At 39.3% G+C, this 25,215-nt stretch overlaps 1 protein-coding gene across 1 annotated transcript in view; it reads left to right on the top strand.

The window, feature by feature from the left end:
* Positions 1-10,034: 10,034 nt before the first annotated feature.
* The window catches only part of NEMP2 (nuclear envelope integral membrane protein 2), a 58,553-nt gene continuing 43,372 nt past the window's right edge, over positions 10,035-25,215 (top strand). Inside the window, exon 1 of the mRNA XM_049712152.1 lies at positions 10,035-10,430. The gene's annotated coding sequence lies outside the window, so the exon portion shown is untranslated. The remainder of the gene's footprint in view (positions 10,431-25,215) is intronic.

The raw sequence follows: 25,215 nt of genomic DNA, 5'->3' as shown, positions 1-25,215 counted from the left end.
TTGAGAAAATAGAGGTTTTACTGCAGGAATAAATATGAAGTTTAGAAAACAAATGTTAAAAAATTCACATAATGATGTAAATAATGCCATAAACTTCCAAAAACAAAGAAAAAAGATAAAGATGGAAAGAAACACACCAGGTTTGAATCCCAGCTCTGCTGGATGATGTTAGGCAAAATACTAATCATTCCAAGCTTTGCTTTTCTCCTTTATAAATGGAGGGTTTTATAATATGCAGGGTTGTGCTGAAGATTAGAGACAATATATAAAAATACCTGGCAAGGAGAGGGCATTGAATGAATGGTAGTAATTATTATCATAAAGGATATATATTGAGCCTCTACCATTTGTCCAACATCTCATTCATATTATTTTATGAATCCTGAGAAAACTTTCAGCAATCAGGATAGGCTAGGTTATGCTGCAATAAAAGACAATGTCAAAGTCTCAGTGGCTTAAAAAAAAACCTGAAGATTTACTTCTTACTAAATTCACACATCCATCACAGGTTGGCTTAATGCTTCGCTCTGTGCCGTCCTTACTCTAAGACATTTAAAGAGCTGGTATGATCTGAAGTATTTCCGATCACACGGCATAGGGAAAAAAGAATGTGGCACATAACACACAGATCCTTAAAATGTATGCCTGGAGATGACACATGTTACTTTTGCTTCCATTTCACTGGCTAAAGCAAGTGACTTGGCCATATCTCTCGTCAGTGGAGCATGAAATTGCATTTTCACCTGTGCATGATGATAAAACAGATAAAGCAGATGATAAAACAATATTTGTCAACAACCTTAAAGATTACCACACAACCTTACGAGGGGATTTTTATCCTCAATTTTAAAATAAGGAATCTGAGGCACAGGGAGAGTAAGAACTTGCCTACAGCTATATAACTAGGAAGTGGCAGCATAAGACTCAAACCCAAGTCTTGTGTTTCCTGATCATTCCAGCCAGACCCTGAAAATGGAAAATATTCTACCTATGAGGATATGTGAATATGTCTTCCTCCCCACATTCATAGAAAAATATGCAGATTTCCTTTGGGAACAAACTGGTACTGCCTTCTCAGAAACCAATTTGGAACAAAAACATTAAGAATCATAAACTGTTCACACACCCTTTGACCTAGTAATCCTAGTTCTGGGAATTTATCCTAAGGGAATCATCCCAAGATTAAAAAAATAATGCTTATGGAAAGATCTATTGTGACATTGTAAAGAACTGAAAAGAATCTTCATTTTCAATAATAGGAAGGGTCAAAGAATTTATTGATTATACACACAATTATTATAAAGCCATTGCTTTATAATTATGAAGACCATGTAGTAACACGAAGAAAAAAGCTTTTGATATAATGTTAAGTAAAAAGCAAAATAAAATTGCTTTTACTATATTGCAACTATGTGATCAACATTTGTGTGGCAAAGACTGCTAACACTCTGCACATTTGTTCTCTCTTTTCTCCTTTTGATAGTAGAAACCCCACCTCCAGTTTTAGTTGGTCCCAGCTACGGAACACACTTCCCAGCCTCCCTTGAAGCTAGGTATTGCCATGTGACTAGGTTCTTACCAATAGAATATGAGCAGAAGAATGTGTACAACTTCCAAATTTTGCCCAGAAATGTGATGAGACACATGTTCTCCATCCCTTATTTACCCTCTCCCTAGAAAGGAAATGGTAACAACTGAAGCAGTTGCCTTAGGTCCAAAGATGAACGCCACATGTTAATGGAAATGTGAATTTTTTATTTTTTCTAAAACTTCCTTAATGTAAATTTTGTTATTTTTAAAAGGTGTGAAAGTCTTTTAGCTATAGTTGTAATGCCATTAATAATCGAAATTTCACTTAAATATTGCTTTTCTAAAAGGAAAATAGATTCTCTCATACTTGCAGAGATGTTTGAGGAAAACCTGGAAAAGAAACAACAGAAAATAATAGAGAAACACATGAAAATGACATTTTTCCCCCAATCTGGGCAGTTTATAATTTTGAACCACCAGAAATGATTAGGGAACATGACTGGTAATGACTGTGGATGGGCAAGGCATGCTGCAGTGCTAGGGGTAAAGATACCAAGAATCTGTATAGCCTGGGGCAACAGGAGACTGTCAGGCTGTGGCAGGGAGAGGAGAGGCAGTGATATCATCAGTACAGTCTATTAAAGGAGGAAGTGGGAGAAAGAGAGAGAAAAAGAGACAAACTAGTTATTGTTCAGTTTCACCAGTGTCTAACTCCTTTCCTTTCATAATGCTACTGTGGAACAGAACATTTATTAGCTCAAGTAAAGCCCTGTGGTTTGACTCCACGGATCAGCATTTTAAAGGTATCTACCAATACAAAACCAGGAAAATATTGCATACCTGGAAATTCTTAATAGAGAATCAGATTGTCACAGCTACCTATGATTTTAAAGGAAAAGATTTTAATTTAAGTAAAAGATATATTAATAGCTAATATTTATTGAGAACTTATTATATATGCCAGACACTATTTTAAGTACATTACATGTATTAGCTCATTTAATCTTCCAAAACCCTATTAAATAGGTACTATTATTTTTATCTCCACTTTACGAAAAAGCAAACTAAGGCACAGAGCACTGAAGCAGTTTTCTTAAGGTCACACAATAATAAATAATAATAAATGGAAGCCAGCAGTCTGCTTCAGAATCTGAATTTTACCTCCTAGCTACACTCCCTTAATCATGAATTATTAAATCCAACACAAATATGTAATCAAAACTTCAGATAATGAATTTGCTAATTAGTCTTACTTAATGCTTATGTCAGCTTTTCCGGCAGTGTATATAAAATAACAAATCGATAGATTATTTTTGTTTGAAATGAATTACACGGCAGTTACTAAAACATGTAAAGATTGCTTTTTGCCTATCAAATATTCATTCTCCTCTGTCAAAGTAGTGAAACTCCTGTCTCAAGCTGGACATATTGTTACCTACCTAAAAGACCACAACTTGCTACCAAGCTTGCAGCTATTGGTCATGTGACTAAATTCCTCACAAAGAGGCCTAAATGGGAGTAGGATAGTGACTTCTGGAAAGTCTTCCCTTCTCCTCCTCCATCCTGCTCTTCGGGGTGTGGATGTACTGGCTTACATTCCCTGAGCCTTAGCAATAAAGCAGCAGGGTTTTTGATGATTATGAAGCCACCATGCCAGGCCTGGGCTACTTTCTCCAGATTTCTTTTTACAGGAGGGAGTAATCTAATTGTTAAACAACCATCTTGGATCTCTGTTAAGTTACTTGAAGCTGAATTTAGTAATCCAAAGTAATACATAAACCTAATGTTACATAATTTCCATTCAGATTTGGGAGACATCAAAAAATCATCTAAAGGCATGCAAATTTAACTATTCTTATAAATTTAATAAGGAAGCAACTTTTTTCAGACTTTATCTAAATAGCTGTCATTCCTTATAATGGATTTTTATGGCACTTGGGTAAGGCATTGCTTCCCAACCTTTTTCATGACCGGGCACTCAAAGAAAACTCATAATAATCATACCGTACGGTATAAAACAGTTAGGCTGTTCTTGGCCAGAGGCTGCTGATTCGGGGGGTCTGCCTACCCTAAGAAATGAGGGGATCAATTTCTCAACCCCCCCCATTCCTGACCCATTCCCCACAGCCCAGCTTTAATGGGATTCCACAATGGATAGATTGGTTCTAATTACTATTAGATAAAATTTGAATCTGGAACTTATTCAAAAATCAGTAAGGCTTGAGAAAAGTCAAGTGAGTAAACTATGTATTGCACTTTATTGTTGAAAAAAATAGATTCATTGCAAAGCTAGCCAGATTACACAAAGGGCATTTCTTATTTCACACAGGATACTTTTTTTAATGCCTTCATTATATATGTGCACACTAAGTATTCCTTTTATATCCAAAGTGTAACGGGAGGGTCCTTGTGAGTCCAAGCAAAGAGGGGTTTCAAAGAATGAGTTTATACTACTGAAAACTAGTGTCTTGGTTTTTTATCTGTAAGAGGAAAGAAGGGAACCTATATTGATCATTTTCTTTTAATCTTTTCTTTCTTTTAATTTTATTTATTTATTTTTGCCTGCATGGGTCTTCGTTGCTGCGCTCGGGCTTTCTCTAGTTGCGGCAAGCGGGGGCTACTCTTCATTGCAGTGTGCGGGCTTCTCGTTGCGGTGGCTTCTCTTGTTGTGGAGCACGGGCTCTAGAGCACAGGCTTCAGTAGTTGTGGCTCACAGGCTTAGTTTCTCTGCAGCATGTGGGATCTTTCTGGACCAGGGCTCGAACCCATGTCCCCTGCAATGGCAGGTGGATTCTTAACCACTGCGCCACCAGGGAGGCCCTATATTGATCATTTTCAACCCACCAGGAGCTTCCAGATGTTTTTTCTCACCAACTGCTTACACTTTGTAAGGAATATGTTAAAGATTTTAAAGATTAGGAACCTGCAAGCAGCAGAGCTAAAATTCAAAGCCCTTCCTAAGTGTCTATGTGACTGAATTAATTCCTGCAAATTCATGGTTTTTATTTTTCATTTTAAAAGTTTATTCAATGTAAGATCATCACAAGTCTACAAAATCAAATGGTTTAATAGTGCTTACAGTGAAGCTCAGCTCCAGTCCCATTCCACCCCCCACCCCCAGAAAAAACTTTCAAAATTTTCCCTTTAGCTTTTATTAAGTTATACTTAACATACAATATTATTTGATATTTTATACATTTTGAAATAATCACCACAATAAGTCCAGTTACCATCCATCACCAAAGTTGTTAAAATATTATTACTATATTCCCTACATGTTCATTACGTCCCTGTGACTTCCTATAGCTTTAAAGATGTTTGCCTCCATATCTGAAAAATGATATGCCTATATTATCATTTTTCTTTCTGAAATTGTTTATATTTTCATCTAAGTTATAAATGTACAGAGTTTAAAAAGCCAAATCTCTCTTGAAAATCCAAAAGAAAAAGAGTAGCCCCTTTCCCTGCACAATCTGCAAGTTCTAGTTCTAATTCCATCCCCAAAGCAACCACACTCAACTTTTAGCCGTTTCTTATGGTATTTATCTCCACATTTCTAATGCTATTTCTTGGTTTTTCAAAGTTCCAGATATTATCTAGGACTCTCTTCTATGGAAGATATGGATTTAGCCTCTTATACCCTCCTCTCATTCTCCCAATATAGTTATATCACAATGCTTTTTTCAGGTCACTATTCGGTTTTATATAATTAAGATAATGTAAATATTATTTAAGGCTGAGGCATGTAATATACTATGATTATATTACCTCTCTCAGGACAAATTTGTTTTCCCTGGAATTGATCATCTCATTTTATTTGTATGCTTGCTTTTCTATGTACCTGTCAAAAAATTCCCTATTCTCTTCCAGAAATGCAGATCGCTCAATACATTCAAATTCATGACGCATTCTGTAAATTTCTCAATTTTCTTGGAGACCTGCTTCCTGAAGTCCTGCATCCTCTTGCATCAGTCTGAACTTGCTGCTCTCTAGGCTTCTTGCAGAGCTGCTGTGCTCAAATTACCTTCACAATGACACAATCAATGATCATGTGGATTCCCAATGTGATGGCTCTCCTTTTTTTTTTTTTTGCATCTGATGTCTTTCTCTTTCTTGTCTTCCCCCCTTATTTTTCTAGATCATATCCTGCAGTAGCTTCCTACAAAAGACACACGAGAGGTAAATTTTCTGAATTCTTCTATGTTTGAAATATCTTTATTCTGCCCTCACACTTTATTGATAATTTGGCTGGGTGTTGCATTCTAGGTTAAAAAATTATCCTTCATAATTCATAAGGCATTGCTCCTTTGCTTTTTTGAGTCCATTGCTATTGTAGTTGTGAAACCTGATGCATTCTGATTCCTACTTTTTAGTATAAGACTCATTTGTTTTCTTTTTCTGGACGTTTTTCAGAATCTTTCATTATTCCCAGTGGTCTGACACTTATTTCTCAATGATGTGCCCTTTTTTACTTGTGCTGAGTAGTTGGTAGGCACTTTCAATTTTCAGACTTATGCCTTCCTGTTCTGGAAACTTTTCTTGGATAATTTTCCCTTCATTTCTTCTCTTTCTAGAGCTCCTTCTAGTCAGATATTGTACCTACTGGATTGAGTCTCTAAATCTCATATCTTTTCTTTCTTATTGTTCATCTACTGATCTTTTGGTTCTATTTTCGTATTTCCTTGATTTTATCTTCCAATTCTTCTACTGAAGTTTTATTATTATATTTTTAATTTCCAAGAGCCCTCTCTTGTTTCTTTCTTAACGTTCTTTTTATCATAGCATTCTGCCTTTATCTTACATATACAAATCTTCTCATAATTTTTTGAGGCTATAAATTAGCATATAAACAGTATTTTTCTGTTCTCTATCGTTTTCTCTTGTATTCTATTTTCTGTTTATCATAATGAGTCCTCTTTTTTAGGTTAGAGTTTGCCTTATATACCTGGTGGTCTTTTTTTGTCTGTTCATATTTAAGAACAGCATGCTAAAAAAGCCGATGAGGAACTCTGTGAGTGTGGACGGTGTTTACAAGGTGACGGTTCACTTTTCGATGGTGGAGAAAACATTTTGTTTCTTCTCTGAGTCAGTTTAGCTTTTTTGAAAAACATTCCTCTAATCTCTTGCCTAGGGAAGTGACTTTTAAACATTTTTGACAGAAAGAAATTATTTTTCATCATGTCCAGTACACACACACACACACACACACACACGTACATATATGTATATGCAAAAAGTTTCATGAAACAATATTTAACTTTTCTAAATATAATGCGCTCAGATATTTTCTATTTAGTCTATTGAATTTTATTTTTTTTAATGTTTGTGACAGACCTTGTGATGTACCAGTCATATTCTCTGCAATGAAAGTCTGGTTGCCCCAGTCGCTGAGCACTGCTGGTGGGCAGTCTTCAGCTGTCAGCCCCTCCAGGGATTCCCTCAGTTCAGAGAGTTGACATGCCCAAGGTCACACTTCCTAGGATGGCCACATCCAAGGAGGGAGGATGTATTAATTTCCTAGGGCTGCCACAATAAAATACTGTGGACCGGGTGACTTAAACAACAGAAATTTATTTTCTCTCTGTTCTGGAGGCTAGAAGTCCAAGATTAAGATGTCAGCAGTTTGTTTTCTCCTGAGGCCTCTCTCCTTGGCTTGCAGATGGCCATCTTCTCACTGTATCCTCACGTGGCCTCTTCTTTATGCAATGCCCCTGATGTTTCTTTCTCTTCTTATAAGAACGCCAGTCACATTGGATTAGGGCTCTACCCTGAGGACCTCATTTAACTTAATCACCTCTTTAAAGACCTCATCACCAAATCAAAGATAAAGGGGATAAAGGCCTGGCTACCTTGGCCTGACTTGGGACAATTCTGAAGAGCCATTCTAGCTTCAGTATTCCCCATGGGCTTGGCCAAAGAGCTCATCGGGCCTTGAATCACAGCTCTACTTCATCTTTTGTCCAATTCTGTTTCCTTCTACAGGTTTTGATCCCAAAGTCTCACCCTAATGAATATTCTCAGTTCTGTCTCAGAATCTGCTTCCTAGGGAACCCAACCAATGACAGTGTTCGTTATGACCCATTAAAGTGATTTCGTAACCCACAGTTTGAAAAAGCCTGGCCTAGGGGTTAGTTTCCTGATTAACAGTGCTTTGATTGTGTGGCAGTGGAGAGGGCACAGATGATCCGGCCAATGCAGATCTCGAATTCATTTTGCTGTTTATATCCCCATGCCTCATCCATGTCTTCCCTTTACTTTTTTAAAATGTTTTTTATTTATTTATTTTTGTGGCTGCATTGGGTCTTCGTTGCTGTGCACGGGCTTCCTCTAGTTGCAGTGAGTGGGGGCTACTCATCGTTGCGGTGCATGGGCTTCTCATTGCGGTGGCTTCTCTTGTTGTGGAGCACAGGCTTCTAGGTGCGCGGGCTTCAGTAGTTGTGGCTCGCGGGCTCTAGAGCACAGGCTCAGTAGTTGTGGCACATAGGTTTTGTTGCTCCGTGGCATGTGGGATCTTCCCAGACCAGAGATCAAACCCGTGTCCCCTGCATTGGTCGGCAGATTCTTAACCACTGCGCCACCAGGGAAGTCCCTCCATGTCTTCTGTAGACCTGATTTCTCTGATGCCCAGGCCTTTCCTGCTGAGTATCTCCAGGAATAAATCTCCCTCCTCACCCTCCAGAAAGGAGTAGCCTGGCTGCTGATTTTCTGTGCCTGGGGGTATAAGAGTAGATGACTGTTCCATATATAAGCTTTCAACTTTTGCTTTACACCGCACACCTTACCCTCACTTTCTGCCAAATGTGGTGACTCCAAGTCCTGAGCCTCTTTCAGGTTCTTCAAGGTGAAGTATCTTTCTTATCTTCAGCATGCCCCACTGCACACACTTTAGATTGTGACTTCGTCTCCCATTGGGCCACTTAACATTCCCCCATTCTCTTTCCACCAAATATTTATTGAAATCTTGCATCTATTCATAACCCCTCTTCTCATCTCTACTAAGAGGAGATACATGCCTCTGTTCGTTGCACCATCTTTAGCTAGAAGTTCACAGCTAGAAACTTGGTGGCAGTCATATCACCACTGTAACTGTGGAATGGGCTAGGAGGTATTTGTTTCTTACTTTTTACACTTTGCTTGCATCTTTCTATGTGAGGTCTTTTTAAAAAAAATATTTATTTATTTATTTATTTTGGGTGTGCCGGGTCTTAGTTGCTGCATGCAGGATCTTCATTGCAGCATGCGGGATCTTTTAGTTGCAGCATGCGCACTCTTAGTTGCAGCACGCGGGCTTCTTAGTTGCAGCATGCGGGCTTCTTATTTGCAGCATGCAGACTTCTTACTTGCAGCATGCATGTGGGATCTAGTTCCCTAACTGAATCCTGGCCCCTTGCATTGGGAGCTCAGAATCTTACCCATTGGACCACCAGGGAAGTCCCGAGGAGTTTTTTTATGTAAGGGTCTTTGCTTAGTGTGAGGACATAAAGTTAAATCATATACTTAAAAGTCCTTATGAGCTCTAAGATTAAATATGATACAGGAGAGAAAGTGATAAATGCATGAGAGAGTAGAGCCAGCATTGTGGAAATTTAAAGGAGAAAGTAGTTATATTCAAAATAAAGAGTAAAATACTGGTGGATAAAAAGTAGAATAAAATTGGCCCTAAGGTTTAGTGCTGACAAGAGAAATTACCAGCCTTGTTAGGCATGTTACTACACCTCAGAGAGATAAATGAGGAGAAATGGTCCCAGCCTTCCTTCAAGGAGTGCACATCAATTTAATATAGAGAAAGCCAAATGACAAAACCAAATAAAAATATACCAACACAAATTCAATTGTGCACTTCTTAAAACCCACCATTATGCTCTTATCTCCTATTAACGAGTGGACTTGTAATATTGCAGAATAGATTCTCTTCACAACATGTGGCATATTATCTGAGCTCCTTGAAAAGATGAAAATAGTTACCACAAATGGGAAGAAACTCCAGCAATATCTTTCTAATTCTTCATACTTTAAATACTGAGAAGGTTCAGGAATGACTCTCTAATGCTGGAGTTTTAGGCAAAGCAACATCAGGTTAAGGGTGATTTGGGGAAGGCCTTTCTGGTAGCCTTAAAAATACACACAAGGAGCAAAGACTGGCCTCCCCGCCTCCTCAGGGGCCAGCCTCCCCAAGAGGAGGCCTTGGCAGGGCTTTGATGAGTGGGCTGACCCTTGTGTTGGCTCTGGAGTTGCTCTGGCATAATTCACAGCCAATTTAAGAATAAAAGAACTGTTTATTGACTATTTATGTGTGGATAGAGCTTGTTAATTAAAAAACACATGACGGTCGTTGGAAAAATTATTCTCTCCCCACCCTTAAGCCATTATTGTGTTTTGGCTGCTGAGCAGTAGGAGTACGAATATGTCCACCTGTGTAAAGGAGAGCAGATGAGTGGGTGGGTTTGTGGGAGAACAAAGGAGAGGGTCGATAGTAGGTGCCAGGTCGCTGAGTGTGTGTGTGGGCAGAGGCTGGACCCATGAGTTAGCAGGGAGTAGGAGGCCAGGTATGTGTGGGCAGTGAGTGGGTGAGAGGAGAAAACAGTACAAAGGCATTTTGCAAATGTGAATATCTTAAGAAAATATCCATAGGACAGTACAAAAGAGCATTAGAAAACAATTCATTAGCAATTCTAATTTTAAAAAGCAAAGCATTGCTGATAATGCCATCTTACAGATAGTCATTTTTAATTTTTAACTATGTCATTCAGAATTCTATGTGTGTTATTTAGCCGGATAATTGGTGGTGAACCTGCCAACGTCACTGAGGAGAATGTTTCAGCAGTGATCTCAGAGTTGCCTCCATAAACAAGAGTGGCTCAAGACAGAGCAGAGGAGCAAGCTGAAGACCCATAGTTGAGGTAAGCTTAAATTTTCTATCTAAAATAAGCTTAAAATCCCAGGAAGAAAGGGGTACCTTTTCTCCCTCTGTCTGTTAGGCACAGGCATCTATATTAAGTTTCTTTTGTAACTATACATGGGATTTTTTCAAAAATCTGCATTAAAGTCTGAAACTTAAGAATAGACTCATATAATATTAGGGTGAAGAGGAATCAAAGAGATCATCTTGATGAACAATCACATTTATAGAATGAATTACAGACTCAGAGAGCTGAAAAGGACTCAGCCAAGGAGTAGTGTGGGGAGTCTATAAAGTCTGATAACTCAATCAACTAACTGGAAACAAGGGCACTGCCCCCACCCCACACCCCCGCAGCAGCCTCCTGAAATAGATATAAAATGAGAAACTCCGAAGCAGAAGCTGGGGAGTGTTCACTCCACGGAGAGGTAAGAGGCAGGAGGTGAGGCATGTGGACTGGCACAGCAGGATGCAGACTAGGAAGAGCCCTGCTCTGATGCTACAGGGCAAGTCTATGCGTAACTGAGTGGGGGACTGGAGACGCCCAGTCCGTCTGTAACCATATGAGCTTCCTGGCTGGGAAGTGGCCTTATCAGACCAGAGCTTAGCTAAGGAGTTCTTGTCCCCTTTCTACTGGTCTTAGCCTGTGTTTTTCCTTTGAGCTAATTCAGATCCGCTGGGCTTGCTTCTTGCAGAACTTCCCGAAGAGAGAAAGGGCCGTTTGGGTTTTCTCTTCTCAGTCAGCCCAGTGAATCCCAAACCACAGATTTCTTCTCTTTCTCTTCTCTTTTACTGAAGTGCTTTAATTACCATTTACCAGCTTTTCGTGCAAACTTTTCTATGTGTTGAGAACGTCCAGTCAAGGGCAGGGTGAAGCAGTTGCGCAGCAGTTAAGTACACAGTAAAATAAAAACTAAGACCTCCTTTTTAAAAAAGAAATTAAGACTTTCCAAGGGGGCCACTAAAATGGAAGCTCTGTCTATCCATAATAGAATTAAGTAACTGAATTCATTATATCATGAAAATAAAGCTGTGATGTGATTTGTAATGCTGGTATTTTGGCATTTATTTTGTATAACATAAAAATGGCTGTATTTGATTTTTTTAAAATAAACATAAATGGTGCTATGGACTGTTGACCTAAAACAAATAGACTGCTAGTTATTTCTCCAGCAAAAATGGGTTTATACGGGATCAATAAAGAATTGCAATTCACAGTGTGCAACCATGGTGATCCCAGGTGCAAGTGCCCACAAAACTGGAGCGAACTCTTTTACAGAGTGGAAAAAGAAGCTGGGGGGAGGTATAGTAAACAAAGAGCCCATGGCTTTTCATTGGCTGAGTCACGACTGTCTCTCATAGGCTGGGTGCTTACCCGGAAAGAAGGAGTCTTTCTTCTTCCTGTTGGGCTCATGGTAGGGCATGAGAGCTCCCTCTTCTGGTCTCCTGACTGTATTTAATTGAGATTTCTGTTTATTAGTTTTTTACAGGGCTGAATTTTGTCCCCCCGCCAAAAAAATTTGTACGTTGAAGTCCTAAACCCTAGTACCTCAAAATGCGAGTGTATTTGGAGATAGGGCCTTTAAAGAGGTAATTAAGTGAAAATGAGGTCTTACAGGTGGGCCCTAATTCAATCCGATTGGTCTCCTTATAAGAAGAGATTAAGACACAGACACACAGAAGGAAGATCATGTGAAGACACAGGGAGAAGTTAGCCATCTGCAAGCCAAGGAAAGAGGCCTCAGAAGAAACCAACCCTGTTAACATCTTGATCTTAACTTTGTAGCCTCCAGAACTGTGAGAAAATCAATTTCTGTTATTTAAGCCACCCAGTCTGTGGTACTTTGTTATGCAGCCTTAGGAAACTAATACATATAGTCTTCATTATGTGCTACATTTTACCCTCAGTGTTCTCTATCTGAGAGAGAAAGTTAAAGTTCAATACAGAGATTACCCTCTCCCACTTCTTGGGTCTTCTCAAGTAGGATGACTAGAGAAGGTTCTGTTTGAAGTCAATTATCCTAGGAGAGAAGGGGGCAGGCTGCAAGAGAATGAATGGTACAGAGGAGAGCAGAGAGAATCTGGCCCCAGGGAAAGGGTGTGCAGGCTGCCAGGAAAATCATGGTAATAGGGCCTGGGAACCTCCCCTCCTCTTCCTTCCCAATAACATCTCCTAAACCTCCTGGAAGAAGCATTGAAGTGTTTCTTAATGAGTACAACTTTGTTCCATTCAAAATGTTAATGAAGTGTATAAATTCTCTGGTTACCTGAGGTGCACTCCATCAGGGGTTGTGCAACCAACTTAGTGGATTGCATTAACTTTTCCTAGATGAAATTGGTTAGGGTGGAAAATATATAAATATCAGTCAAGTTTCAACAAATTTTTATTTTACATATATACATATGTAATCACATACATGCATATGCATGTATATTATGTATAATAGATATAATCTGCATATATTGGCATGTAAAATGTTTTGTTTTGGTTTGGTTTTGGCTGCGTTGGGTCTTCCTTGCTGTGTGTGGGCTTTCTCTAGTTGCGGCAAGCAGGGCTGCCCTTTGTTGCAGTGCACGGACTTCTCATTGTGGTGGCTTCTCTTGTTGCAGAGCACGGGCTCTAGGTGCACGGGCTTCAGTAGTTGTGGCTCGTGGGCTCAGTAGTTGTAGCTCTTGGGCTCTAGAGCACAGGCTCAGCAGTTGTAGTGCACGGGCTTAGTTGCTCTGCGGCATGTGGGATCTTCCCGGAGCAGGGCTCAAACCCATGCATTGGCAGGCGGATTCTTAACCACTGCGCCACCAGGGAAGCCCTGTATTTCTTACGATAGATGATGATCAAAGAAATTTAAAGCCATTCCTCTAAAACACGAAACTGATCAGGTCACTTTCTTTTTTGAAATGCTTCATTGGTTCCTCAGAACAACATTGGTCTACAGAACAAAGTCCAAAGATTTAGCAAAACCTTCAAACTCCCAAGATGGAGCCCCAGTCTACTTCTCTGTGTTTCTTCTTATGCTTTCAGACTGAGGAACACTTCAGGAGTACATGGTAACGTGCCAGGAGGCACCAAGAGCCACCAGAGGAACAGTCTACATTTTCCTATAACGAAAATTTTACTTGCTGTCATGTATGGAAAACACGCTTTTTGTATTCAATAGCACAGATATATTGCAAAGTGGAATTTAAACGTTGCATGAATTTTAAGGTAAGATATTAGAATGCAATGAGAGGCTGCCTGGAGGTTGGGACAGGATTCTCCCCTCCGCTGCTCAGGGTACTCGGGAGTAAACACTGGAGAAGCAGTGCCGCAAGCACCAGAGATGCTGACACTGTCCTTTCACATCTACCATGAAGCAAAGCTACTCATGTCCAGCAACAAGCAGGTATAGCGATGCCACATGGAGCCACTCCGAGTACTGCAGATCACACAAAGCACACTGCTGACGCTGACCTTAGCCAGCGGGAAAAGCAAACCGCAGGGGCTAGAGTCCAAAAACCCGGGTTCAAGTGCTACTCTGTCTCCTCCAGGCTCTAAGGTGCTAGACAAAGCTCTTAACCAGACTGTGAGAGAGATCTCCCCGTAGCACCTGTCACCCCGTGGGTCCTCAAGAAATATTTGACTGTACAGCTGGCCAGGCAGGTTCCACCCACGTGCTGCACAAGGATCTCTTCAAAGCTGAGCCCTGGGCGGAAGAGTAAAACCTTTTCACATAGAGGTGGGAAGAGTCCTTTCTGCTAATGGCTTAGAACAAGTCATTTATGTCCTCTAAGCTCAACTTCTTCTGAAGGGTGGGACTCATAATAACAATACCTCCCTAAGAGGGTTATTCTGAGGATGAAATGAGACGTGAAAATCCTGGATAAACACACCTCCTCTTATGTAACAATGAGAATGATCATTTTTATAATCGTCAGCTTATATTTGCCTTATGTCAAAGGTTTATATAAAGTTCGTTTCCAATAATACATGGAGCACCTAATTTTTTTTTTAATTGGTTCAGGGACACCGAAATTTTCTCTCTTTAATTGTACCAGAAGTAAAACAAAAATTACACTGCTCCAAAGTTGTCAGAGGATTTTATAACATGGAGAACACATTTCCCAAACCCTTCTGAAGTTATAATAAAATCATCAAAGCTTAGGAAGTTATATTTACTATTTCTAACTTAGGAAGTTATATGTACTATTTCTAACTCTTGTGAAAATGCGGGTTCTGCTTAAAGAAGAGAGTAGTTTAAGTCTATTTAGTGGGTTCAGGGAAGATGACTACAGTGGCAGTGTAATTTTGAATCCAAATCTTAACATAAAAACATATGGGGCTTCTCTGGTGGCGCAGTGGTTAAGAATCCACCTGCCAATGCAGGGCACATGGGTTCAAATCCTGGTCGGGGAAGATCCCACATGCCGTGGAGCAACTAAGCCCATGCGCCACAACTGCTGAGCCTGTGCTCTAGAGCCTGCGAGCCACAATTAGTGAATCCCACGAGCCACAACTACTGAAGCCTGTGCACTCTAGGGCCCACGTGCCGCAACTGCTGAGCCTGTGCTCTAGAGCCCACGAGCCACAACTACTGAAGCCTGTGTGCTCTAGGGCCCACGTGCTGCAACTACTGAAGCCCGCGTGCCTAGAGCTGTGCTCTGCAACAAAAGAAGCCACCGCAATGAGAAGCCCCTGCACGACAACGAAGGGTAGCCCCCGCTCGCTGCAACTAGAGAAAGCCCACGCACAGCAACGAAGACCCAACGCAGCCAAAAGTAAATAAATAAAACATTAAAAAAGAAAACATATAGAACAACAACTTAGCAAAATCAAAATCCCATGGACAGCATTTACATGGACGCTAGGCTGCAAGGCACCCACACAAACTTCAAAATACATGTGAATGAGAACAAACCACCCGCAGCCATAAGACCTGGATCCTATCAGCATGTGAGCAGGAAAAGGAGAGAGAAGCAGTGAAACTTGACAGCCTTTGACAGACTTGAGAAGAGACGCCCTAGATAGCAAGGACTATTTGCTGGAAAGCATGTAGTCAGGTTTTGCCCAGTCGGGTAGGTGGTGAGTGCAAGGGGTCTGCTACAAAGACTGAAGGTGCTTAAGCAGCCCTAGAGACTGACTTGCCAGAGCTTCCTTTCAGGACAGAGTGTCACACTGAAGAGAAATGCTGAGAGTGGAATCAAAATTAAGCTGGACAGAGACAGATAGAACAACAGATAGAGGAGGCCCAGATAAAAGGGCCGGGGAAGGGAACAGAACCAGGAAATCTCGTAAAGCAAGCTGACCCTTCTTAGCACTACCTGAAAACAACAGAAGAGGGAGTTTATGAAGCTAGAAAAGCTACTCAAAGCTGTGTCTCCTACTAAAAGTTCTGGAAAGCCATTTTAACATAAAAATGAGAAACAGAAAAGTGTTGAAGCCAAATGCCTTGCAAAGTTATTTCTAAGAAAAACAGTGAGCACAATAAATATCCCTACACCAGAAAGACATGCTCACAGAACAAATCAAAACTATTATCTTCTATCTCAAAAGAAGCGAAAATACATTAAGAAAGCGATAAAGACATGAAGTGAAAACATTATTAAAATATGCTGCCACTAAGGTGGTAAAAGCCAGGAGACAATTAGAAATTTTCTAAAAAATTATTTCAGAAGTGACACTAAAATGAAGGAATGCAGAGCAAACATAATAAAACAGATTAAGCCTTAAAAAAAATAAAATATTAAAAGGAGGACATTTTTTATTTTTTCCCAACAAAATTTTTTTTTAATTTTTATTTATTTATTTTGTCTGTGCCAGGTCTTAGTTGCGGCATGCAGGATCTTTTTTAGTTGCCCCAGGCAGGCTCATAGTTGTGGCATGTTGGCTTCTTAGTTGCGGCATGTGGACTTCTTAGTTGTGGCATGCGAACTCTTAGTTGCAGCATGCATGTGGGATCTAGTTCCCTGACCAGGGATCGAACCCCTGCCCCCTTCAGTGGAAGGGGACCACTAGGGAAGTCCCAAAGGAGGAAATTTTTTAAATAAAAAGTAAAGAAAAAGATAAGAAACATTTGACAGAAAATGACAAATATTGGGACTCTAGAGCCTGCGTGCCACAACTACTGAAGCCCGCGCGCCTAGAGCCCGTGCTCCGCAACAAGAGAAGCCACTGCAATGAGAAGCCCACAAACCACAACAAAGAGTAGCCCCCGGTCACCGCAACTAGAGAAAGCCTGCACGCAGCAATGAAGACCCAGTGCAGCCAAAAAGAAAAAAGAAAAAAAACAAACAAATATTAAAGATGGACAAAGAAGATTCAACCTCATATAACTGAAATCTTTGAAGACGTGAAAAGCAAGGGGACAAAACATATACTAAAAAATATAATTAAAGAGAAATTTTCTTTATAAAAACAATATGAAGCTACATATTGAAAAAATATACTGTGTAGCTGAGACTCTTGACCCAGAATTATCAACACCAAGACAAATTTCTAACAAAATAGATGAACTTTAAAGAAAAAAAAATTCCATTGAGTATCCAATCAAAACCAAAAGTGACTTAAAAGGTAAAAAAGTAGATTATCATCAGGGTTTTTTTGACAGCTATACTTTATACCAGAAGAAAACAGAATAAAATATTTAACAGATACAAGGAATAAAATGTAAACCAAGGATTTTATATTCTGTGAAACTGACTTTCAACTATAAAAGGCACAAAACAACAGTTATCAATATGCAAGGACTCAGAGAATATTGTTCTCAAGAATCTAGAGAAGGACGAGTATTAGACAATCAACATGATTAAAGAGACATCATCAGTAAAGAGACATCAGGTGGTAGACGATAAAACATAGTTATCTGAAGAACTAATAATAAGTGAGAGTTAAATGAAAGTATAACATATAAAAGCTATATTCTCACATAATGTAGATACAGTATAACTATAAAAAATGGGATGAGGGTGAGGAGAGCATATAAAAAAATTCAGCTGTTCTTTGTAATTATATTGGTGGTGGTAATATGTGTATTGTTATTCTAAGCCTGTCATGTGTACAATGTAGAATAATGTAAATGAGTAATTATGAGATACAATTCCATCATCTACTGTACACTTGGGAACCAGAAATCTTGTTATGGAGGAAGAGAGATATAGATGCAGTAAAAGTATAAAAAAGACTAGGTTAAAATCCCATAGTACTGATTTTTAATTGGAAATATCAGCATAATCATTAGGTATTTTATCTGTAAAATTATATCTATATGTATATTTATCAATAGATAGATTTCCTAGCTCTGCCGCTGAAAAGGTCAAGTAGCAATTAAGTAACCAACCCAGGAGCAATAAGCATTAGCACTCAGATTGTGGTCTTGAAATCGTAGAAGAAATAAGGCTTTTGGAAACATGACTGATTTCCTATCTGGGGTAGGATGCATACAAGATGAATGTGAACATCTGTTATTAAAAATCAGAGAAGGGGGCTTCCCTGGTGGCGCAGTGGTTGAGAGTCCGCCTGCCGATGCAGGGGACACGGGTTCGTGCCCCGGTGTGGGAAGATCCCACATGCCACGGAGCGGCTAGGCCCGTGAGCCATGGCTGCTGAGCCTGCGCATCCGGAGCCTGTGCTCTGCAACGGGAGAGGCCACAACAGTGAGAGGCCCGCGTACCGCAAAAAAAAAATCAGGGAAGTTATCAAAAATTACTGGGGTGTGTCAAAAGGGCTCAGACCAACCTGAAGAGAATCCTGCTGGCCAAAGATAGGACAATTTGAGCTTCAAAAAAAAAAAAGTTATAATTGCTATTGATTGAAATTTTATCAAATATGTTGAAATCATGAGTTCATGACAATGTTTTTTGTGTTTTTTGGTTTGTTTTTTTTTTTTGCGGTATGCGGGCCTCTCACTGTTGTGGCCTCTCCCGTTGCGGAGCACAGGCTCCGGATGCGCAGGCTCAGAGGCCATGGCTCACGGGCCCAGCCGCTCCACGGCATGTGAGATCTTCCCGGACTGGGGCACGAACCCGTGTTCCCTGCATCGGCAGGCGGACTCCCAACCACTGTGCCACCAGGGAAGCCTGACAGTGTTTTTGTTTGTTTGTTTGTTTGTTTTTGCGGTACGCGGGCCTCTCACTGCTGTGGCCTCTCCCATCGCGGAGCACAGGCTCCGGACACGCAGGCTCAGCGACCATGGCTCACGGGCCCAGCGGCTCCGCGGCATGTGGGATCCTCCCGGACCGGGGCACGAACCCGCGTTCCCTGCATCGGCAGGCGGACTCTCAACCACTGCGCCACCAGGGAAGCCCCCGACAGTGTTTTTAAAAACAAAGAATTGGTGACCTTCAGAGAAGGATAAGGAACCAATTTATTCTCTTAAAAACTGGTAAATAGAGGAAAAGAACCAAGCACCTATCCTACCTTTTGCACATGAAATGTATCACTGGGTAACCAAATAGTAGATGAGAGATATGTCTCCTTGTCAAAGCATTTCAGCTAATATAATAAGTGAAAAAGAAATAATGGAATCTGAATATCACCCTTTTGCAACCCCCGGTGAATTAATGGATCTAGACATCAGTAGTTAGTAATACCACAAAAAGAGAATCAACCAGACATTGTATGACTCCTGATGAAAGAACACGACACAACCTATAGTCTTACCCAAAGGAATGAAACTAAGTCCAGTGAAGCCTCAGAATCCAGGTGCCAGTTTTCAGGAAATACCAAGGACAGAGGAACATGCCACACTGCACAATGAGTATGAAAACAGCAAACTTCAGACTATGGGAAACTTGACAAGGCAAAAAGCTTGGGTTCTTCAATAGATAAATCATAAAGAAAAGAAACAATGGAAGAGTGAAACTGTACAATAAGAGAGATTTAAATGACATATCCAAAAAAAATTTTAATGGGCAAAACTGTCTATGGATGTGCATTTGGGTGTCATAAACTGTAAGGAAACAAGTGAAAATGATTACTATGAAAATCAGGATGGTGGGTACTTTGAGGGGCGGGAGGTGATATGAAATTGGAATGAACACATGGAGGACTTCTGGAATAGCTGGAAAATTCTATTTCTTGACTTGGGTCTTGGCTACAAGAGCGTTTGCCTTATAACAACTCATTGGGGTATATGTTTATTTTGCATTGCCTTTTAAATCTTTTATTTTACAATAGATATAAGGATTAAAAGTAATAAAAACCTATTTAACGTAAAGGATACCTATTCCACGAAAGGGAGAATTTCAACAAAATCCTCTCATATATGTTATTCAACATTGATAAAGCATCAAAGAGAACCTATTATATTTCCAATGATTATTATATCTGGCAAAGAGTGGAATGAGGAAAAACGAGGAAAAGTCAGTAAAGAACCAGGTGAGATGGTGAAATGAAAGGCAGGGACAGTAACCTCTTAATCCTAAAACAATCCAAGCAATACTGGTAGGTTTAGGTGAGCTGTTTTCTCTGAAGTGGGTTTAGATTGTACATAGAGGAATAAATCTTTATAAAGCCCCAATCATTTGGAAAGTCTGGCCCTTTGAAACTTAGAGCCTAAATATTTCCTTGTTTTAATTATTGCTGAGACAAGTTAAGAGCCTTAAATATTTAGATGGATTATTTTAAACATAATTGTTAGGCAAATTATCTTTAAATGAAAAAAAACAGGAGTGCCATCAGAACACTACTGCCAAGCCACATGAACATGAAATGAACATGAACATGAGTTTCCAGGGACACACCCGAAGTGTGGTTAGGACCAACAAATTCTAACCTGCAAAATGCATGCCTGAAGAGTCGGCTTCCTCCTCCTTTTCTTCTATTTGCTCCAATGTCTTAATGGCTTATCCTGCCCATCATTTCAAGGGGCAAGTGACCTAGTTAACTGAACTCTGTCACATTAGATCATCCAGATTAGTCATTGCTCATTCTACTCTATCCCTCCTTTTTTTTCCCCTGCCTTTTTTGTTTTCTACCATTCCTATTATCTTCTCCTCATTTTCCCCATTATAACCCACACTCCTTTGTCTAATTTTTCTTCTTTCATTATTCTAATAGAAAATACTTGCTATTTTGGAAATTGAATGCTTTAGAATGAGGATATGTAAATCCACTAAACAAGACCGATAGAAGGAAAAACATATGATTTGTGTAGAAGTAACTCCCATTTTGAGTCAATGTGTAAATTTCAAAAAGAAAACATTTATCGAAGTTGAGAATAATGCATAAAACTCATTTTTTAAGTCAGCATAAAGTTTCAGACTACCATTTTCAGACACTTATGAGGGCTTTCGGAAGCTGTCAAAAATATCACCATAATAAATTTTTCCCTATCTGTTGTTCTTCCAGTTTTTGTCTTCTGTGATACCACTTCCCACCATCGAGGCTGGAAATGCCCAACATTCACTCCACACAGTTTAACACGGGCATGGGCCAGTCACTTGCTAATGGGACTAGCAAGAGAGTTAGCTGAGAGGGTAAAGGTGAGAGCTTCTTAGAAAGGCTTTATTTCTCTCTTCAAACGATGGAAGGGAAAATAGTGCTCCTGCTTTTGGTTACAGTTGTGTGAGGGAGGACCCAATATCAGTGGCAATGGCAGCTTTTTTCAATTATGAGGAGAAAAGCTTGAAAACAAGTCCCAACAAGCTGAGAGTGGTGGAGTAGAGAACTGAAAACAGCCCGAGACCTTGATAGGATGGTTCAGCTGTTGAATCAACCTGCTGGGACTTCCATGTGACATAATAAATGTCTTCATTGTTTTACTTGGAAATTCTGTTACTTGTAGTTGGAAGCATCCTAATACATACTCTGATAATATAGGTAGACTTCTTGACCCAGTCAAAACGGACAGGGTATAAATCAAAGTAAACAAGTGTAATTGAGTTGGGCAGAATGTTACTGAGATGTCCTAAATAATTATTTTTTTCATCCAGCTTTACAGACTTTGCTTAATGCAAGCAAAAATATATCTAATTTCTGTCAGATAGACTCTATCGGCAAAATAGGATTCATAGTATTAGCAAAACAGAAGTACATTAGTTGAGTTATTTATACTTGCCACAATCTCTATTGAAACATGACTAATCTAGAAATTATGATTTGGTTATAGAAACTGCTTAGAAGAGATAGACTTTCTTGTGTCAATTTTCTTCAAAAAATAAAGTATTATTTTATTATAAATAAAACATTATAAATTTCTTCCTAACAGTAGCTTACACTGTCTTTCCACACCCATGGTCACAATAACATCCTGGAAAAATAAGGGAGTCAAAAATCTGTGTAACAACTCCATAATACACTTGGGTCAAGCCAGGTATAGAATACAAAGAGACAGCAATATTGGAAATAGAGGATATTGAGATCTGACTTACAGAAGCAAAGGGGGAGAGAAACAGCAGAAGAACAAAACCTGAGACATATTTATCTCCATCTCCCAGCCTCCACATACCCTTTTAAAAAAAGATTTCTTTCTAAAAACACTTGAAAGAATATAGGTTGAAGAATTTTTCTGAGTAGACTGTGACCACTGGGGACATCCTGAAGTAGCTGGTGGGAAACTGAAAGCAAGAAGAGAAAATCTCTATTTTAACTGAATTGAAGGGCTCCTTAAATTACACACAGTTCTTTTACATTGTCAATAAATGACTAATAAAGGCAGTTAAAGAACTTAACTAAAAGGATATCTGCAGTTTATAACTTCCCCTGAAGGAAGAAAAGACTTTCAAATATAATTATCTCACTATAAATTATTTTTTGGAGAGATTACTCCAGTGGGGCAGGGGGCAGGGTGGGAGGACCAAGATTGTAGAGAATGGCCAATTAAGAAAAATGCTCCCTAAGGGTGAGTTGGCAGAAAAGAAGACTTTGGCAGAGCTTCTTTAGGAATCAAGTCAAGTGGAGTGGCAGGATTTGATGGTGTCCAGGTAAGAAATAAACTAGAATCCCAGTGCTGGGAAAATGTATGCATTTTACATGCAATCCTGAGCTTACTCACTGCAATTTAAACCTATTTCATTTTTGCTCTTAAGAAAACATAACAAATAATTGGTGACTATTTTTCTGTATCCTAGTTCCTTAAATTAGCTCTTAGAAAGCTGCAACTTTTCAACCTTCTTTTCCTCAGATTAACCAAGAACATCCATCTTTTCCCATAGATACAGTACTATTTTCCAGCCATCATCAACTAATCATCAATCACTTTTGAATATTTTTTCCCCACCAGTTTTATCGCATGGTCAAAAGACTATTTGCCTCAGAATTGTAAATGTGGATTCCCAGGCCATACACTGTACCTACTGAATATGAGTCTTTGGAGATGGGACTCTTATCCACACCAAAATTTGAGAACCACTACTTTAAAGGATTCCACAGCTCTCAATTTGAATGGAAAGATCTGAATTGAATTTGACCAATTATCTTTTATCAAGGACTTTAGCAATTGAGTTTAGAGAACATTTGATGTATTTCTTAATAAATTATATTCTAATCCCTCCCAACATCATTTATTCATACTGAAAAGCTACCTATCTTTTACTTCTGACATGAATTATTAAAATTACTGAACTAGTATATGGCAAGTCAATTTCAAAGTATTTCTTAAATGAAATATGCTAAGAAAATCATGATCCAACAAGTCAACATCTATTTTTATTCTTTTCTTTTATGGAGAAGTCTTGAACAGCCTGTTTTTTTCTCTTGATATATAAAATTCTAAAAATGGGAATTTTTAAAAGGAAGAAATGATGGCATATAACTTCTATAATCTTTGCGGCATTGGTGGATATCATTACAGTCTTTCTAAATCTTTCTTTATGAAAGAACCCAAAGTAGTAGAACTGCCTATTTCTTCTAATACATTTAATTAAATGTTCTACCTACCTAGAAACCAAGTGAAAGCTCCTAAATAATTTCTGACATGAGCTAAATTTTACTTCTGATTCATAATGACTGATTATAACCCTATGACAGTTACAGAAAATTAATTAGTTATGAAGAGCAAGAACTCTAGAAATAAAAATGCAGAGGCAGAAATTTGAATTGTAATCTTTTTCACACCATGTGGAAATAGTCATATGGAATTAAAGAACTTGGGTCATTAAAATAATATTAAGGAAGCTCTTTATTATACATTTTTTAAAAATAAGTATAAGTCATATTCTAACAACATGAATTACATAAAATGCACACACAGTATTTTAGCTGTGATTATAAACTTGCCCAAAATTCTACTTACTGTCAAGCGTGAAACTTGTAAAACTCAAAATTTAGTCCTAATACTCTTGACTCACTTTGGTTACATGTTAAGAAGAGACATTTGAGGCTCTACGCCCAATGGACTGAATCAGTCTCTGGAGGGTACGTCCTGGGAATCTGCATTTACAATGCTAAACATTTACATATTACCCACACAACTAGCATTCTGGCAAGAGTTCCAACTTCTTCCCTATCCAAGAGATCCAGATCCCCCAAGTGGCAGTGCTTCGTTTTGTCTTAGAGACGGACGTGGGGTGTTTACCAGAAATCCATAGCTGAGGGACTTCCCTGGTGGCACAGTGGTTAAGAATCCGCCTGCCAGTGCAGGAGTCACTGGTTCGATCCCTGGACTGGGAGGATTCCACATGCCAAGGAGCAACGAAGCCCGTGTGCCACAACTACTAAGCCTACGCTCTAGAGCATGCGAGCCACAACTGCTGAGTCCGCGTGCCATAACTATTGAAGCCCGTGCACCTAGAGCCCGTGCTCTGCAACGAGAGAAGCCACAGCAATGAGAAGCCCATGCACCGCAACAAAGAGCAGCACCCACTTGCCGCAGCTAGAGAAAGCCTGCGTGCAGCAACGGAGACCCAATGCAGCCAAAAATAAATAAATAAACAAATTTAAAAAATTGTTTCCGAAGCAAAAGCATCAGTGACAATACTCAAAGTATTGCCAATGTTGTTATTAAAAAAAGAAAAATCCATAGCTGAAATCTGTAGGCAATACAATTGGGCAACTTCTTCAAAGAGATAATGAATTTTGTCCTTTTTCAAGCATCTCTTTTGGTGTAGAAATGTATGGGCTGGTGTTAAAATCCAGTTACAATTAATCGTTTTACATCATCTGGGCAAATTTAATGGTGACCCCCCCAACTACAACTTTCTCACCTCACTGACCCACTGATGGGCAAAAATATTCTCTATTTTCTAACAGAAAGATAGAAAGCAAACCTGCATAATAATCCCAGGAGGCTTTGAACAGAAGATTCTGCAGGTGTCCTGTTTATATGGGATTCGGTTTTGGTTTCGTTTGTTTAATCAGTATAGTTCATCTCCTAGAAAGAGGCACACAAATGCTGGTGTAATTTAAGAACAATAGACTGCCCTAATCACAGATTGTTAATCCCATCTGCTCCTCATGAGAAGGAAGCAGTGTTCCATGATGTTGTCAAAGGACCTATGAGCCTTCCTAAATCTGACCACTCTCCTTATTCTGTCTTCTTGTATTTCTTTCTCCACGGTTCTTTGGTGTCTTTTTTCCCTTCTTCTCATTGCATTGTCACCACAAAGCTTATCTATTTTCATATGAGAGGTTTTCATATGAGAGAGAGGCTTGGGGAGGTTAGGTCAGATTTCATCATGGTCCCCCAATGACAAAATTATCACCTCCTAAGAGTCTGTTATCTCTGGAAAAAATTTATTGTTATCCTATAAAGAGGAATGTGGTGTTTTGAGTTAGCTTCTTTACTAAGAAGCTAAAGATATTTATTAAGAGTATGCTACATGAATAGCACTTTAAATATTAATTTAATACACTACTTCCTGTCCTTTTATTC

The sequence above is a fragment of the Orcinus orca genome, chromosome 7, assembly GCF_937001465.1.
Source record: "Orcinus orca chromosome 7, mOrcOrc1.1, whole genome shotgun sequence".
In the NCBI taxonomy this organism is placed as follows: domain Eukaryota; kingdom Metazoa; phylum Chordata; class Mammalia; order Artiodactyla; family Delphinidae; genus Orcinus; species Orcinus orca.
Note: the sequence above shows the minus strand (reverse complement) of the source record. Positions and strands in the feature narration are given on the sequence as shown.